The following is a 19,130-nucleotide window of genomic DNA, read 5'->3' as shown; positions in this document are numbered from 1 at the left end:
TTTTATATATATAGCAAAAAAACAAATGGGGACTCTGATTATTCAATGTTACTCTACTTGTTCATAAGGACTATTTGATTCATTATAATGAATTGACGAGAGAAAACTAAAGAAAAAAAAAGTAATGGGTATTTTTGTCATCTAGTATTAGTTTATACTTTTTTTTCTTCATCTTTCTCTCAACCATTAAGTGGGTGAATGTGAATATGGCCAGAATATATATATATATTATCAGTAATTGGCTGGCGTTACATGGCTACTAACAATATTTTATGTTATCAAAGTCTTGCATTGAGTGATGTTTATCCACTCTCAAGACTGTAAAAGGTTTCATGTTTGAGTTGAAGTTGGACTTGCATTTCATTCTTAAATCAAAATTCCAAACCATCAAACGCCCCCTAAAAGAGCAGTTGACCGTTTGTTTGTTCGTGCCATTCTCTCGGGCCAGGCTATCTATAATAGCATGTAGTCATCTTTTGACATCATTCTCCTGCTCTTTTTTGCTTCGATATATTATTGTTTGTGTGCTGTTCTTTATAATTTGGGCAATCACAAATTGATCTAGAACAGTATCCCTTACGTTACCTACAGTAAGCGTTGAACATGCTGTAAGAGGGAAAGTATTGAAGCTAAGTGTGGGTTGCTGTGCACCATTGCCTATACCAGTCAGTCAAAAGTATATTGTGATGATGCTGGACCCACTTGCTGTCACATCATAGTGCCCACGTTTGATGTGACTCACGTGCCCTCCAGCCAAAAAGTCTTTGCTCCGCCACTAAAAAACGGGTTGAGATCACAAGTTGGCGGGTAGCATGAGCTTATTTGTGTCATGAGAAATCAATTTTTTTATGGGATATTCATATGATCCATCTATTCTAGAAGGTTGACTGGAAAATAGAGGAATGTCATCATACTTTAAACATGTTTAACGATTAAAATGGGTGATCAACAATGGATTGGCGAGATCATTTCTGAATATTCAAGGGATTCAAATAAAAGTTGGCCTATTTTTTTCTCTTTGAACTGGCCTTTGTGTCCAATTAAGACAAACCTCTACGGCTGGATGGTTATTTTTTTGCTTGGTGTTGATAAAAACCATTGCAAAAGATGCATTTGCAATGATCAATTGCTTGACCATGGTTTTCAAGGATGGAATACAACTTTTGTGGCAGTTTTTAACAACACAAAATAACCATCCGAGCATAGAAACAGCTGTGATTTCAATACACAAACACACACACACACATATATATATATTCCCTCTAGCATTGCTTTGTTTGATGCTTCTAGTATGCTTTCTATCTGGGAAGACCTTTGCACAATTATTTCCGATGCTGAAACAAGTACATTTTTTTTAGGATTTACCATCATAGAAACTGATTTTGTTGAATTTGAATGAACCAGCAATCGTGGGACACCTGATACAGAATAGGCTCTAGGGAAATGGAGGTAAGGCTAAGGTTTCGGCCATCTTGTTGAGCGGTAGTATGAAATACCCCTCTTGCTCACCTGATGCTAGGGAAGATCTCTATAGACTGTTATTTTTTTAATTGGTTCAGTCTTAACACAAAAAATATGGTCAACTGAATGCTAGTCGGGTCTGGCCCATGGCAATCATTTACCAACAATTGAGCCTTCACGGCCTTTATGATTGCAGCTGGCCCATGTTGGTCGGCTTTGACTCGTGGTTGATGTTGAAAGAACAAGCCGACCTTGGCAGGATGTGATGAAGCACAAAGTCAAGCAGGCGCCAACCTTGACTTCCATGTAAATGAGTGAAGCCACTAAGAGAAAGCTTTATCTGCAATATTTCACGCTTGCTGGTCTACATATCAGATCTATGGGCAGCCAGCAGCAATCCCACTTAACTGCTTTATTCAATTATCTTCAGCATAGGAGGTTAGGAGCCCAGACAGAAGAACAAAATTCTAGATAAAGGACACTAGGTATAAATTTTTCAATTTTTAAAGAATGAGAAAATTTGTTCAAAAACATTAACATAAAAATAAAAAGTTTTTAAAATTTATGTAATTACCAATACTTATCGATAGAAAGTGTTGTGTCCATCAAAGGAGAGAAGAATATTTTGGTAATTTATTAAAAATATTCTCGTTAGTCTTTTTACTTTTTTCTACTTTCCATTTTGTCTTTACAATTTTTTTTTAATGTGAATTAAAGTTATTTTAATCATTAACCATATTGACGTACAAAAAAAATTATGCATCAGTATAGCGACACTTAACCTATACCTGCCTCTACTCCTGCTAGCTGCTCTCAACAGGTGTTATGGGAGGTCACCTTTAAAGGTGGCACTGATATTTATGAGTCGCCTCCATCAGATGGGTAGAACCCTTGTGGCCTCCTTCCCACAAAAAAACTACTTTAAAGAGGCCCACACACTAGTCCACATTTTTGAAAAATGTTTGGTTGGCAAAAATTCATCATCCAAATGCCTTGGATGATGGCTAGAACAGAAAGGGAAAGGAGAAAAGTGAGGAAAGGATGGACAAAGAAAGAGAAAACATTTCGTTTCTAGGTCTTGCTTTTGTTTACAATTTCAAAAAACGGACCAAAAAGGCATTGGATTTTCTTTACCATAAACCTTCCCTTAAAAGGATAAGGAAGCCTAGAATAACAACAAATCTATTGAATCCGGACGTGGTAGTACTCATTGTGGAAATATCTAGTGCCAAAGTCACTCAATGGGTAAGTCATGAATCCTTAACCTAAATCCATTTTACCAAAAGTTTCTACCATATCAATCTACCCTTTTGTACAACCCAATAATTTCAAAAAATCAGCCATCTATGAGGCCAATTGTATTTTTGTGTCTTTTTTCTTTGGGCTTAACAGGCTGGCACATTGTTTAATCCGTGTTTCATTTCCTATAAAATTACTTATTTCCTATAAAATTACTTGGGTGCGCCCATAAGCTCATCTCTCTCTCCCACTCGCCAGTGTGGACTACTATTTAAAATAAGAATAAAACATGTAATACCTATCTCTTTCTCTGTCCGTCTCTCTCTCTATCTCTATACATGCAAGAGAACTCAAATGCCATGGTGCTGTTTCTTTGTTTCTTTCTTCCACCACATTTTCACTTTCGGTGGTAGACATGTCAAAAAAGAGAGGAACCACCCTGTTGAATAGGAACCATTACTTTACATGATATGACAGTTCTATCATCGTTGATATTACAGTTCTATCAGCATATAGAAGACTGATATGCTAATGAAACCACATCTGAAAGATGCCTTGGTTTGATTGACCAACTTTCCCATTCCTATTTTAATGCTATTCACGTTACCTAGAACGCGGTCCTTATAAAAGAGATAGCAATGTCATTGAAAATTATATATACATATATATATATATATAATATATATATACACACACACACACACACAATTCCGGATGTGCTATACTAGTGCAACTAGGGTGGAAGCACTATGCCAGTTGATGGACATTTGGCTCTACTCACGTGGGCATGGGCATTATCGGATGCCGGATTTCAGTTTTCACTCAAACTGAAACTTGAATGATAACCTTGCTTAGATTATCTTGCAATCGAGCTATCATGTTCTAAGTGTAACATATATAGTTTTCCCGTACCTAACATATATGTTCAAGTATAATAATGTAATTGGTCTGCATGCCCACCTGGCAGCCACTGCTTGTGATATCAAGTAGGTAATTTTTTGCTGGGAAACTGCCGAGGGAGCCCCTCGCTTTATTGAAATGTCAAATAGGTAATTAAATAAATAAACTAATCCACTGTCTATGTCACTAATTTCTAGACACCAGCTGACATTGTAACATTTCGTGAGGCGACTATGTTGTAATAAGGGCAGTAGCGGAGCTAAGGGTTCGTCGGTGTGCACCATATTTACCCATACCAGTTAGTGAAAAATTATATTGTGATAAAGCTGACTCAGTTCCAGTCACATCATAGTGCCCACATGGGCACTATCAAACTCAGGTCGGTGACTCAAGCGATGTTCAGTCAAAAAATTTGGGTACTGCCTACACCAGCTCACGTATGACTCCACCAAAGGCTCTTGCCCTAATCTCAGTTTTCTGTACTTCCATGAATTTCATGGTCCTGACAATCAAAATAGGGTTCGTATAAAATTTTAAAATAAAATTTGAATTCACACTGACAAATGCACATTTAAAATAAATAGCAAATTAAGTCGACTGAAAACACACAATTGACTAATACTTCCACCGTGTGTAATAAATCTGGAATTCTAATTTCTAAATCAACTTCTACAGCCCAAAAATAAATGCGCACTGTAGAAGCATCATAAAGAGGAGGGAATAAACAGACTGAGGCATAATTGATTTCCTAGCTTTTAAAGGAGCAATAACTTTAATCTAATCCTGCAGACAAATGTCTCCAAATCTCACCTTCATAATATGATATCACACAAAAGTTAGCCAAGTCCCTAAAATCTAGTTGTACTAGTTGGTTTGAATCACTCAAAGTTGGTCAACTAAAACAAAAGAAAACAAAAAGAATGGAAACACAACATTAAAATGCCAAACGTAATAAAGATAAAATACCATTATGTATAAACACATGCTGTTATTGTACATATATACATATACAAACACATATCGCGCAATGTTTTAAAACTCAGTGACTCGGGACTCGACTCGTCCATTTACGACTCATGACTTAACGGGTCAACTTGATGACTCAGACCGAGTTTCAATCAATGTCAGACCATCAGAGGGGATTCTCTTTTCTGTTTTCTCTTTCAATTTTCCACAATATGTATAATCAGTATTTTAGTACTAACTCAGTGGAGATTATCTTTTCTCTACATTTCTTCAGATTTCTGTTTAACTACCAGAGTCACCATGTTGGCTCCTTAAACAAAAAACAAACAGCAATAGAAAATGTTATGTGCCAATATGCTGGATAACATCACATCTCAAGCATCAAGGTAATTTAAGCGAAGCAAAAAGGGCAATTTCATTTTGGATATATGGGAGAAAATATCTACCAGACGGACCAAGAAGCCCAACACTAATTAGAAGACTTGAAGTGCCAGCCACTAGGCCACTTGAAGATTTCTTAAATATGAAATAATGCAATAAAAGCAAGGGAATGGAGTTTATACCATTATACATCAAAAATCCTAAAACCTTCCCACTAATGTGGAAACACTGTATGCATTATCCACTAGTGCATCTCAATACTAATTTTGTAGGTGATTGAACTGTCTCAAGACTCTCAAGTCTCAACTCCCAACAGCTTGTGCAATTTACAACAATAAATTACCTTGAGAGCTTCCATGTATGAAATAACTAACTGGTCAGAATTCGCACATTGAAAGCGTTCTCCAACATACTTGGAACCAACCACAACAATAAGTCGCATCCAGTTGCCAGGCTTCCACTGACATGCTAGGTTTCAACACAATAGGCTAATGAGGATGCTCTTTTCTACTCAAGTACCTTAGGTCCTTAACCTCATATAAATAACAAAATTGTTTGGGAAGATGTACACTACTAAGCCATAACATTCTTAGATTAACTATAACGGACTGTCTCTGACACTGGTTTCTAATCATTCACTTGCCCTCATCCGTTTATATAATTGGCTGACCATAGAAAGATGCCATAAATGAACTTAAAATATATTCTTGACCACAAACTAATACAGCATTAGCAAAACACATCCAAACACAATGTCGTCGTACATGGAGGCATAATGGAATTGACTTCATTTCTGTCATCTACCTACTCCTTACCATGACCTTATGCTGCCGTTCATTTGCAGGATATGTTGACTTGCGTCCTATTTGAGAGGTATGTGAAAGGCCTGAACCAAGCTACACCACTTAGAGAACTCATTTTCATACACTGACGACAAATGATAATCCTAGAGTTTACCTTCTACACTGTGAAATAGGACCAAGCGACAAGGCAAATCCCAAACTCTTGAATCCAGTACAGAGAAAAAAATTATTAAGCTGATAACTGAGGAAACTGCTTCGCCTGAAACAGACATAGACTTCCAAATTTCCCGTCCAGAGCAACAGCATACAAGACTAACGATCTTGACAAGCATGACAGCATAATTCAAATCAAGGCACCATACTTTATAAACACAGAAATCCCTGGAAGGGACCTCAAGTCCATGTTAGTTAATGAATCAGCACAACATGCAACCGACACAGCCGATGCCTACAACCGAAATCTGACCAAATTGCGGCAGTAAAAACCTCCCTATACATGACCTACAGCCGAAGTCAGGAGAATCAACAAAACAATGTACTCGATCAGCAATGAGGAAGTGGATCGGGGAACATACCTGTGGATACTGTGATATAAGTCTTCCCCATGCAGTCAACGATTCCAAATTAGGCGTCCTTTTCTTCGACCTATTATTCCATGTCGATGGCACTGTCTTCAATTTCTCCACCTCCATCGGTGAAGAACCTACAAGCCCAAGGTAAGCAAAACGGAAAAAGATTAAGGAAAGCAGGTTTTCACAATCATCGTTCTCCCCAAGTGGCACACGCAGAACTCGGGATACAAACCTGGTGAAGGAGGTGGCATCGCGACCGGTTTGTCGACGGAAGGCATCTAGATTGGAAGCTGGGGTTTCAGCCGGTGCCGGATCTTGCACAGTACCGGTCGCCGGATCAGAGGGTAGCTGGTATCGTGAAGACAACGACACCAATTCTTTCGAGTTGAGCACGTCGTCCCTGGGTGCTACGGGCACCTCTTCCGGATGCAAGTTCTCCGCCTGATTCCCCCAATTCAAACCCCAAAGGAAAACAACCCCCCCAAGAAAAACACAGAACCCAGACGTTGGGTTTCAGTAGACAACAAACACAAGTATGGGTAAACAATAACGAACAAGAATTGGGAAAGCTTTGCTTCATCCGAATACCTTGAGATGCTTGCTGCTTGGCACCGGCGATGGCGTAGAAAGCTTCGCCGATGAAGAGCTGCGCCTGGTGGAAACCATGACTCACTTCTCTGATCGTGTTCCCTTCTCTCCCCTTTCTCCTATCCTTCTCCCCCACTTTCCTCCTCTCTGCAAGGATGAAAGTTGGTCGCTCTTCCTCTTTCTTGTCGACAACGAAGGGTCAGCTGCTATTTGTAAGCAACAAGAAGGAATACCACTTGATATTCAAAAATGACAATGATGAGTCCTCATTCAATATTACAAGTAATTAAAACGGATGAGACGAGCGAGATTGAATCGGATGTGGAAATGTGAAAAAAAAAAATCTTCGGCGTGTGCTTCGACATGGTCGACCCGTTTCTTGGTTTTTCTTTTCCATCGTTTTTCTTTTTCATCGGTTGTGGACTAAAAATGTTTACTTAGTCGGTTCCTCTGTGGAAAACCGTTGAAAGGTTTCCTTTATAATAAAATGTTCCCATAGGCAGTATTTTTGTTGATTTCTCTTTTAAGGTTTGCTTAGGAAAGGGTTTGAAAGAGTCATTAGCTTTTAACTTTTCTATCATTAGTTTTTTTTTTTTTTACATTGTCAGTGTTTTCTAATTCAAGCAGCTGATGTCGAAGTTTAAAGCCCAACTCATCTGTGTTCTTGTGGATGTACAGTGGTTTTGGAAAAGCCGATTCATGTTGTACGAGAGTTTGATCTTGTACTTCAAAATCAAGTTTTTATTGTAGGTTATGATTGTCAAATGTCTTGTTTTACCTAATCATAAATCATGATACATTTTGGATGTATGTGAAGTTCATCCAACTCTTTGTAGGCACTGGGGGCCAAATTACAGCTCTGTAGATGAGGTTGTTGTCAAGCTTGAATGTTCCAATGAATGGACCAACATGACCCTACTTAGCAATGGCTTGTCTATTGGCCATGCTTTTGGTCTCCCTAGAGTATTATGCATGCATTCTTTCTAGTTGGCATGTGTTGTTGCATTTAAGTTTCTGTTGTGCTGTATTATTTATTAATTATATATATTCTAGGTTTGGAACACATTCTTGAGGTTCTTGTAGTTGCTGCAATAGAAGACCGTCTGCAGGTGATTCTCTTTTTCCTTATCTGGGGTGTATTGTTTCGTGCGAGAGCTTTCCTTCTGGTTTGACTTAAATAGATTGTCTTCATTTTCTTTTGGATGTCATTGCAGGAAGGTGTTCCTGAAACAATCGATCTGCTTCGGAAGGCTGGAATCAACTTTTGGATGCTTATTGGTGATAAACAAAATACAGCCATTCAGATAGCGCTCTCTTGCAACCTAATGTCTCCTGGTTAGTCATGCTTCATTCTTCTTTTCTCACGAGCCCAAGTCACTTTGTCTCATCAGCGCAAATTGTCACAAATAGTGAGCTGAAATGTTTTCTCTTTTTGGCATTTGACAATTTTCATAAAGAAAATTAATAATCTTTTACTATATAAGATCATAAACTTTCTTCTGTGTGCTGTATGTGGATGTGATCAGAATGTGGTCTTAGTTCTCTTTTCTTCCTTCATGCAAGATCTTCAGTATGTGGATGAAGGGAAGACGCCCTTGATTTTATTTTGTGCTGCTGTTGGTGGAGACTCAGGCATGCACAGATGGTGTAGGCATACGTGAGAAAGCTAATAGGAAGACTGCTACCATCCAGATCTAACAATATGGTTCCTTTTGATAAGCTTGCTGATGTTGTTTCTATTGGACCTGATCCTGCTTATTTCTTGCACTTTCTATTACAAACTACTTAGTCATGCATAAGCTATCAAATGGTAGTAGAACTTATGTCAGTTAGATCATGCAGAGTCAAAAGGACAGTTTCTGTTAATAAATGGGATGACAAAAGATGAAGTTACAAGGAGTTTGGAAAGGGTGTTGCTTGCAATGCGAATAAGCACCTCAGAGCCTATGGTGCAAACTTTGTCACACGGCTTTTTTTTAACTTTAGTTGAGCTGCATGTAGGCCATATCAGCCAATTGTGCTTCATATCGGTTTTATGTCTGCATTTCTTTTGCTGCAGGTTTTGAGGAGTGCTTTCAAAAAGATGCACATCTATGTTAATCAAAAGTACGGTTATTTGTACGAATGGAATGAGTAGTATATACCATGTTGCATGGATACTTATGTTACATTGGTATGGATACGAGTGCCCGGTGTGGGTGTGATTGTTCAATTGAGTGTTTATTTCTGTTTTTTGACGTGGTAATATCATTTGTTTTTACTGGAGAACATTGAACTTTTATTTGTAGGATCGTTTTTGAAGTAGACTAGGAATTGTAGTTGTTGTCCTGTGTTGCTGGTAGAATTTTCACCAAATTAAAAATCGTTTTCAAATATAAAAACGACCTTCAAGTTTGTGCTGAAGTTTGCTAAGAACAAGGATCTTTCTTTGTAAAAACACAAGTAGGTTGCGATTGTATGATTGACCTACATCCAACTCAAGCAGCAAATTAGAGAGGCTCCTAACATGTAATAGTCTAAGTAAGGTGGATATATATCTATGATTTCTTTAGTCGTGTAGCTATGAGGAGATGGTTGAAATTACAGGCAAGTCTGCTGGTAGTCCAGGGTCTGTGGCAAAGAGGCCATTTTTGCTATAATCTACTAGTTTTTGACTGAAAGACAGAAGCTGGTTTTTGCTGGGTAATGCCGTCATGGCAACGGCTTTAGTTTCTGTTTTCATTGTCAACCAATACTTCTTTCAAATTTTCATGATTTCCAAGTGCAATACTATGTTATTAGGATTTTTTATCAAAGTTTTTTTATGTCTTAATTGGTTATGTTCTTTCTTTACACCTTCCCCTTCCTGAGTTTTTACTAAAACCTGAATTAAGAGATGCACTTTCATTCTAATTTGAGTGCCTTTTATGTGGTTGTCCAACCATTACATGGTTGGATTTATTGGGTTTCAATTTCATCCGTACTTCAAACATACACTAGATGAAGTTTAAATTGTTTTACAGCCACACAAAATCTTGGGCTAAAAGCTTGGACAAAAAAGCACAAAGTCACACACACACATCTGTCTGGAAACATTCCTCTTTCATTTTCAAGTCTTATGGGAGCTAATATGTGCATTATCTAATCCAGAACCAAGATACATTAAACTAACTAACTTGGGACCTGTGTTTTTAGGAGCTCCATGGAAAAGTCAAGTCAGGCTTCATGAATGTCAAAGTGGTGAGGAAGGGAGAACTCAAGCTTTATGTTGGACAACCACTAGAGGAAGTTGAGAGAAAATTGCGTTCCCTCTAGACCAACTCTCCAAGATGTAGAAAAGGCAACGGGGAGAAGAAATCAAACAGGTTAATATTTCTTTGGGTTTCCTTGTGGTGGTTTAATTTTAGTTATTGACAAAGCACAATCATGGAGAGAAGAAGAATCTGAAAAAAAGCAGAAAGATGGTGATACGTTTATCCATTTCATGGTCAATCTATATGGGGCCTATATAAAAGAACAATCATGTCGTCAAGTGCTTTTTTCCATCGTAGCTGTTCATAGCTATGTCAACATCTACTTGTGCAAGGTTTCAATACTCTTACCTCTTATTCATCCCTTATAGATTTAGAATATCAGAATGTAATTCTTTCAGATAGTTCATGGCTTTTTTTGTATGTCCAGGAAAGAAAACGATGTAGCATGGTTGTAATTGAGATTCTTAATGAGGGTCCTCAAAATCCGTAGGTTTGAGGTGATTTACATCATATTTATTTGTAAGATATCAATTTTGAGAAAATAAGATCCATCATTCAGTTTCTTTGAAGCCACAAAACATGCAGAATTGTTTTTATGACACAGGAATCCCACTAACCTTCATGCCAACATGATCTGGAAGTTAGTACATCAGGTTGTTATCTCATTATCTGTTTTGTACCTTGTAAGATTTGGGCCTGAATAGGTACTGGGATTTCCGTCTGGAGGTTCTTCTGTGTACTGCAGCTGGTAAAGTATACTAGTTATGGACTGGAAGGGAAATTGTCCCTTACCTGCAGCTGCAAGATATTATCTGGTCACCTCTAAATTTGGAATTTCTTTTCTTCTTTGGTTTGTTGTTTGTTTTCACGCTTTTCACGTGGAAGGTTTGGATAACAAGGAACTCTACAAGGACCAAACTACTTAGTGGACCTGCCTGTGGGGAGTAAGCCTCGGTGAGTCTGGACCACTGTGCTTATGAGAATGCAGAAGATTTCAGGGGCGCGAAGTATCGTTGGGACTTGAACTTTAGGATTTTTTTTTACCTCACTACCTTTCTTAACTCCTTACTTTCTGCTAGTTTAGAACACGTTGTTCGTATTGGATATCAATCTGTAGAAGGTGCATCAAGTCTATCAATTTTATGATGTCTTATTCATATTAATACGGTTTGAGATTGGTCGGTAGTGGGTAGAACTGAGATCAGTTGTAAGCAAATTAAGCTTCGGTTTCAGCGTTCATCAGTTTTGCTCCGTACAAGTTTTTAGTGGACATAAGCTCAAGGTTACTCTATCCAGATGAAGCAGATGCCCAGTAAAAATTATGAGCATAGATCAACCTTGAACTAGTATATATGAGAAACATGATTTTGGGGATCTAAGAACTGATTTTCCGATCTATTTCTCAATAAGATGTGGCCTGCTAGAGGCTACATTGTGTTTCTCTTTCCTCTAATTTGCGGTATGCTTATTCTTGCCAGTAAAAAAAAACTATGCTGTTAAGCTCAACGCTGGTTCGTACATCAGGATCACATGGTTCCCTAGTTGAAACTTAAAACAAGGCAGAGTAAAGTGGACGTTCACTTTTGTCTTAATTATTCCACTATTTACTCCGTCGTAACTGATGCAGCATGTACATTTGTGTCGCATGTCAAAATGGTTGGCTTCCAATATGTCAAAGGACTTCTCAGTTGTGAGGTGGTGGCCACAACAGTAAACCTTCAAAGATCTTCCATCTGCAGTTCATCCATCTACGTCGATAAGTCACCCGCCATGGATGGATGCCTTGCTTTAGATGACATGGAATCTGCGCAGTAGTCTCAAAGCTAGTGATACATATTGAATCTAGTTGCAATGAATGGTTGAAAGGCTCGATTACTGGTGGTTGGCTGCCTCTCATCTACATGAAGAAATGGCAGCCAGGACGCACTGAGCTGATTGCTGCCTTATTTGATCAAATTGTTCATGTGAGGCAGATTCTTGGTGCTGTAAATATACTACTGTAATGGCACTAGATGAAAAATTAAAATGGTTGTTAGGTTATGAGCATCTGAACATGATTCATAAGCTTGAACCTAGGGCACATCTGATCTTTGTCAAGGAGTCTCAGATCTCTTGGCTTTGAATTGTGAGTATGAGAGTTGGTATATGGGGAAGCTTGACGTGTGTTTACTTCACAGATCAAGCACGTTAGTTGGTTTGATGTGATAGGAGTCCCTCATTGTCATAGAAGAAAAGGGGAAATGAAAAGGACATTCATATTGTTTAGGAGATGAAATGTTGGTAGGAAGAATATTGTTCGAACCCTTTGGTGCGAAATGTTAATGCACGAAATCTGTTGCAGAAAGCCCTGTAACACCCTTCACCCTTAAAAGTTTAAACATGATATATATATATATGTATATTAGACCATCTCTCATGCTTTCCTATATACTTCTCGTGCTATGAGCGTGTGAAATCTGTATTTTCTAAGTGAAGGTCAGCTTCGACCATCTGCAGAGAAATAAGAACAATGGTCATGGAAAAGAGGTGAGGCATAGAGAAATTTTAAATTTTTAAGCATAAATTTGCAGCATCGTTAAATTCATTTAAACAGTTGAAAAAATTCAAAACCCAATTTCTAAAATTCAAACGCTGGTGAAAGATAGTTTACTTTTTATAACATAAATTTCCAAGGATTTAAACGGGTTAGTTTCAATAAGTACTTTAAAAAATCATAGCTGGATCAATTGGTACTAACAGAAAACCAGGAAAAAAAATCAAAATCCTAGAATCGTATCCAGGCTCAATTACATCCTTATTCATGAGATTGTCCAAATAATAACTTGGACTGACAAGTTATGAGCTTTAAATTTTAAAATTCTCTAAGCAGTTCTTTTGAGTTGGGATCAGGACAATTTAAAATAGTCAAGTTTTTCACTTATAATTTGGCAGTGACAACCAATGTTCAAAATCACAGAGATGATGAACGGCAGTGCCTCATTAAGAAACATTAAGGATGAAGTTTTTTACGGTGGGCAGGGTTGGTTCTTTTGGCACGAGCTCTCTGGAGGTAGAGGATAATGGCGGGAAGTTGGGATCAATAGAGACCAAAGTGGCTGGTGGCACCAGGGTAATTGCAGAACTTGGTCGTGAATAAGTCACCCCGAACTAGTTCACAGGGGCCAAATGATTCCGAAATTAGAAACAAGCAAGAGCTGGATGCTGATGATGGATCAATTGCTACAGGTGACAACAGTGACGATTTGAATTTCGTCAGGGAGTTAGAGAATTTCGTGAAGTTCTCCAGAAACTCTGACGTCAGATTTGCTGAGAACGGGTCTACCGCATCTCACATCATTGAGGCAGCAGATAGTGAAGAAGAAGAAGAATATGGTGATGATGATAAAGTGTTGTTTGATTCAGCTACCCTGACTGCTCTGTTGAAGGCCACGAGCAATGTTAATGCCAGATCCACCTCTCAAAACCCTGCCAGTTTGGGATCATCACTCATCAGTTCAGGCATTAGGTCTGTCTGCACCTCGCAGAATTAGTAGTGCAGGTAATTTTGGTTCTTCTGCCACGAGAGAATCAGAAACAGAGAACATGGATGATGAAGAGAAGAAGCTTCATGACAAGATAAACATGATCAGGATGAATTTTTTGCGCCTTGTCTACAGATTAGGACAGTCACTCGACGAGTCGGCTGTTGCTCAGGTTCTTTACAGGTTAGCTCTTGCTGAAGGAACGAGGAATAGTAAAACTACTAGACTCTTCAGCCTAGACACCGCTTTCCAAACTGCAAAAAAGCTAGAAGAAGATGGCAAAGAGGAGATCGACTTCTCCTGCACTATTTTGGTCATTGGAAGGACTGGAGTTGGCAAGAGTACAACCATCAATTCTATATTTGGTGAAGACAAAGTTCCAACCGATGCCTTTCGGCCAGCTACAAGTATGGTGCGAGTGACCACTGGCATTGTGGATGGTGTGAAACTTCGAGTGATTGATACTCCAGGATTAAGACCTTCAGTTATGGAACAGCGTACCAACAGGAAATTTCTTTCGTCGGTGAAGAAATTCATGAAGAAATTCCCACCAGATATTATCTTTTATGTCGATCGGATGGACACCTGTTCACGTGACACCAATAATCTTCCATTGTTAGAGTCGATCACCTCTAACCTTGGGACATCCATATGGTTCAATGTCAACGTGGCTCTCACTCATGCATCTTCTGCACCACCAGAAGGTCCCAGCGGCTCTCCACTTCCTTATGAAACATTGGTTTCACATAGGTCGCAAGCCGTTCAGAATTCCATCCGGCAGGCAGCTGGAGATATGCGTCTCATGAATCAGGTGGTGCTTGTTGAGAACCACCCACATGCAGACGGAATCAACGCGGCCACCAGGTGCTGCCCAATGGGCAGAGTTGGCAGCCTCGGTTGCTCCTGTTATGCTACTCTTCTAAGATATTAACAGAAGTAAATTCTCTACTGAGACCGCAAGATCCTGCCATCACAAAACTCTTGTTCCGTGGTCATCGTTATCGTTCAGTACCGGTTCCATTTCTGCTGTCCTCATTGTTCCAGTCAAGATCCCATCCTAGTCTTGCCTCTGCAGATCATGAGGAAGCATACTTTGAGATGGAGGAAGAGTTGCCTGAAGCTGATACTGACGAAGAAGAATATGATCAGCTTCCACCATTCAAACCTTTGGGAAAATCTCAGATAGCTAAGCTGAGCAAGGAACAGAGGAAGGCCTATTTCCAGGAGTATGACTATCGAGTGAAACTGTTCCAGAAGAAGCAATTGAAGGAGGAATTGAGCCAGAGGAGAGAAGCGGAGAAGCTCTCTGGTTCGTGCCCAAGAAGTAGATCAGATGAATCTGATCCCGAGAATGGGGACCACCCCTCTATTCAAGTCCCACTTCCCGACATGCTACTTCCCGACATGCTATTGCCATCTACATTTGATGGGGATAAGCTACTTATGCTAACAAAATTATATATTTGCATGTATTTGATTGTTTATATATATATGTGTATGTATGTATGTATGTATGTATATATATAGTTATCTGGTTGTCTGTTAGTGGGATTTTACTTCCATCGTACCCAAAAAAAAAAATCCACCTTATATACCATGCATTTAAACACCCCTAGTTATATGTGGCATAGGTTCCTATTGGAACTCCAAATCCAAAACGCAAACTGATTTTCTTTGTTCATTTACAATTGACTGCATGGAAAAGCTAGTTTGGGTTTCACAAATTGAGTTTCTTTGACCAAAATAAAACAGTACACCATGGTTTGAAACGTATATAAGTGTGCATCATAACATATTTAAAACAATTTCATTTGCACAAATTTTGCAAGAATATATATATATATATATATACTTATCTTATTTTTTGAGTTGAAAGTTATTTTGGAATCTGAATGATTTTATGCTACACTTTATAACATCAATGCCTCTACCAATATGAATTAGATTGAAGAGGCATCAATAAATGATGCAAAGCACATTTAAGCATGAGAACATAATTTTTTTTTCAAAATTTTCGTCTTTGTCATTGTTTTACAGTATACCTTGTAGTCACGATGTCACATTTGAGATTATGTTGAAAAAGTGGGTCCGAAAATGTAAAATTTTGTTAACCGAACGTCACCGACTTAAGTGGAAACCAAGATCGTTGGAGGTATTGGAGGGAAGTGGAAGTTCATTAACGTCCCGCTCTCTCTCTCTCTCTCTCTCTCTATCGATAGAAGGTTCCAAATCAGAAAGAGATCGATGGAGCACCAGAAGTTCGTTAACGTCCCTCTCTCTCTCTCTCTCCTCTCTTGACCGATAGAAGGTTCCGAATCAGAAAGAGATCGACGGAGCACCAGATCTTTCTTTCTCAGCATCATCATTAGTGAGCGTCCTCTCTCTGACTCTCTATTATCTTTTTTCATCTCATAATCGCTAAAATTTAGCGTTCTTGTTTGTACTTTTCATCCACTCGGCCTCGGAAGTTCTGCATCAGGTTTTGCTGATATCGGAGAAGAACGAAGGAACAAAAAGAAAGAGATCGACGGAGTTCACCAGACCTTTTCGTTCTCAGCGTCGCCATTGGTGAGCGTCCTCTCTCTGACTCTCCGATATCTTTTTTCATCTCATAATCGCTAAAATTTGGCATTCTTGTTTTTGCTTTTCCTCCACTCGCAGTGGAAGTTTTGCGTCAGGTCTTGTTGATATCGAAGAAGAACGAAAGAACAAAATGCGACGAGATTGGCGGAGTTCATCAGCTAAGCATGGAAACATCAGTCTCTCTCTCTTCTTGCTCTCTCTCATATTTATCTCATATAACTAAAGCTTAGCATCGTCATGCCTCCTTCAACGTTTCGATAGCATTGATCCGGAAGAGCACTGGGAGGATCAAAGACGAGCGGTATCTGAGCCAACGTGCGCATCCGGTACACCCCTCCTCTCTCTTGTTTACTCTTTGTGCATGCATTTCCACTTCATGAAGTAATCTAATTGCTGTTAAAATATCTTTCCATGTTGTAACAAGGTCATTTTTTAAATGGCAGCTTGATATGTTACAAGAAGAAAATGAAAATCTCCTTGATAAGGTTCGCTGTCTACTATACAAGAAGAAACTTTCTGCACCCAAATCCATAGTCGTGGAGAGATTGGCAGTAGCAGATGGAGCAATCAAGGAGATGCGCAATGGGGGAGAAACGAAAGTGCTTGTTGACTCTTTGACGATGCCCATCCTTCCAATGAAAGGAGCAAACAAGGATTCTCGATACAAAGAACAAGAATTAGGAGACTTAGCTATAGGCAGCAGAATAACAACCGATGATCCAAAAATTGGTGAAAGTAAGAGCCCAGCAGCAGATGAAGTTGGCCATCTGAGGTATGTCTATTTTCCCTTCCTCATACTTGCTCAGGTTCTATCGCCTTCAACCAGACTGGGACTCCTGAGATGGAATGAGAGAGGGTTCACAGTGTGCACGACAACAGTTAAGCATGGTGGACTAGAAGGATGCAGCTGTCAGCTCTCAAAGAGAGCTGCCTTAGAAATCGAGACCAAAGAGGTATTTTTTGAATATGTTTGACGACAAACTTTATGCACTGTCTGAGGAAATTTGAGATATCTCAAGAAAAGAAAAAAGTTTGCAGCAGAAGGATACCTTCCAGGGTATGTCACATAGGTATGGGTACGGGTATCGGTGCGGGTACGGGTACGGAGCATTTTCAAAAAATTTGAGTGCGGGGGTACGGCCGTACACACACACAGACATATATGTCAAAAAATTTCAAAATGAATAACATATTTATAAATCATGATCTAAAACACAGTATGAAAGTAATTAACATACAAATATATAAGCTTTCTTAATTCTCCATCGCATCATCAAGATTAGAAGGAGCAACAGGTCACACTTTTAAGATATATTGACAACGCTATGGTTATGGCTCACACTATTATCGAATATTCAAGTTATAGAGAAGGGATGGATTTTCAAAACATTGTATGGAAGACTTTAAATGAAAAGCTGTGAGGAACTATGTGCAAGAAAGGTTTAGAGTGAAAAGGGAAACAGGAAAAGAGGGGGATTTTTAATTTTCAACTCAAAAACTGGACAACTTTGGACTCGGTCAAAGTTGACCGAGTCCGAAAATGGACAAAAACGATCTTGGGTACGTTGACCGTACTCGATGCTACGTTGACCGTACCTGATGCTGCGTTGACCACACCAGGGCCGTACCCGTACCGTGCAGGTACCGTGTGACATAGCTTCGAGGAAGAAGCTACTAGATGGAACCGACATAAATTGGTACCAGGGTTGCTCAAATCATTTCACTAGACTAAATAATTGAGAAGTTCCAAGGCCGACTGCTTCAGAGTACTACCCACTAGTTGTTACCTCATCTTCTAGAGCTGGCAACTTTTGCATCAAATCCAAATGCAGACCTCAACTGCAACTTTTCAAATATGGAACAAGAAAGCTAAGGAACATGTTGAATGACATTTATGTTAGGTAGTTTTTGAATATTTAATAGTTGTAGGAACGACTCTTATTAATAGTTGTTTTATTCTTGGACTTTCTATGTAATTTGTTAGTGTTACCCTAATTCTCATTTAATATGAGATTAGGGCATAATAATAAAAACAGAGTGCAGTTTTCTCTCTCTCTCTCTCTCCCTTGTCCCTTCTCCTTGGATCTCTCATGACAGGGCTCACGCAACAGAACGCATATCCCAATTACCCAATAGCTGGTTTGCCATTGTTAGGAATACTGTCTCATGCCAACTTGGAGGAAGTTTTTGAGCAGGAGAAGCTGACTTTCAAATGTATCCTTACACTATCATGGCTATTGTCAAGCCATGTTTTTACTATTAGCTATAGCCCTAGTTGGCTGCAGACATGGAAAGACTTTTGTTTGTCAACATTTGATTTGGTTCATCACACCTTGAGGACAAGGTTTTTTCGAAAGGGGGAGTAATGCTAGTGTCCAGGTTTCAGTTCTAGAATCGGGTCTGGATTGGGTTTACTGGGCTGATCCAGAAAAATGACTTTAAATAACAGAATTGGGAGGGCACAAGGGGGATATAGGAAAATAGTATGTATTTGTGTGAGCATTCACATGTATGCAAATGCATATAGTGGCAAAATAGACTGCAAGGTAGCACTCTTTCATGATGTCACATGCAAACAGTGAAGGGATCAGAATGTTTTCTTTTGAGAATACATGAGCGTGTTAAATTTTATAAATATATATGTATATATAAATATATATATATCTCTTGGGCACAGGCTTTTTGTTCAGTTTTTAGGTTTCTTTTGTAATTTTTATTTATTTTGTCTCTTCCTTTTTTTTGTAGACTTCGCTTTGTTTCAGTTTTTTATGCTCTTTTTGCAGCTGAATTCTCCAGCTGAAAGAGCTGCTTGGCTCTCCAGTGCCTATAATTCTAGTCGTTGGATATCCTAATAGCTCATTAATGATGTCTATGTAAGGGTGT

At 38.9% G+C, this 19,130-nt stretch overlaps 1 pseudogene; it reads left to right on the top strand.

Moving 5' to 3' along the window:
* The first annotated feature begins 6,986 nt into the window (after window positions 1-6,986).
* LOC116257120 (translocase of chloroplast 159, chloroplastic-like) lies at window positions 6,987-19,099 on the top strand (annotated as a pseudogene).
* The last annotated feature ends 31 nt before the right edge of the window (window positions 19,100-19,130 follow it).

Source organism: Nymphaea colorata, chromosome 7, assembly GCF_008831285.2.
Source record: "Nymphaea colorata isolate Beijing-Zhang1983 chromosome 7, ASM883128v2, whole genome shotgun sequence".
In the NCBI taxonomy this organism is placed as follows: domain Eukaryota; kingdom Viridiplantae; phylum Streptophyta; class Magnoliopsida; order Nymphaeales; family Nymphaeaceae; genus Nymphaea; species Nymphaea colorata.
This window is presented reverse-complemented; position numbering and strand designations above follow the sequence as displayed.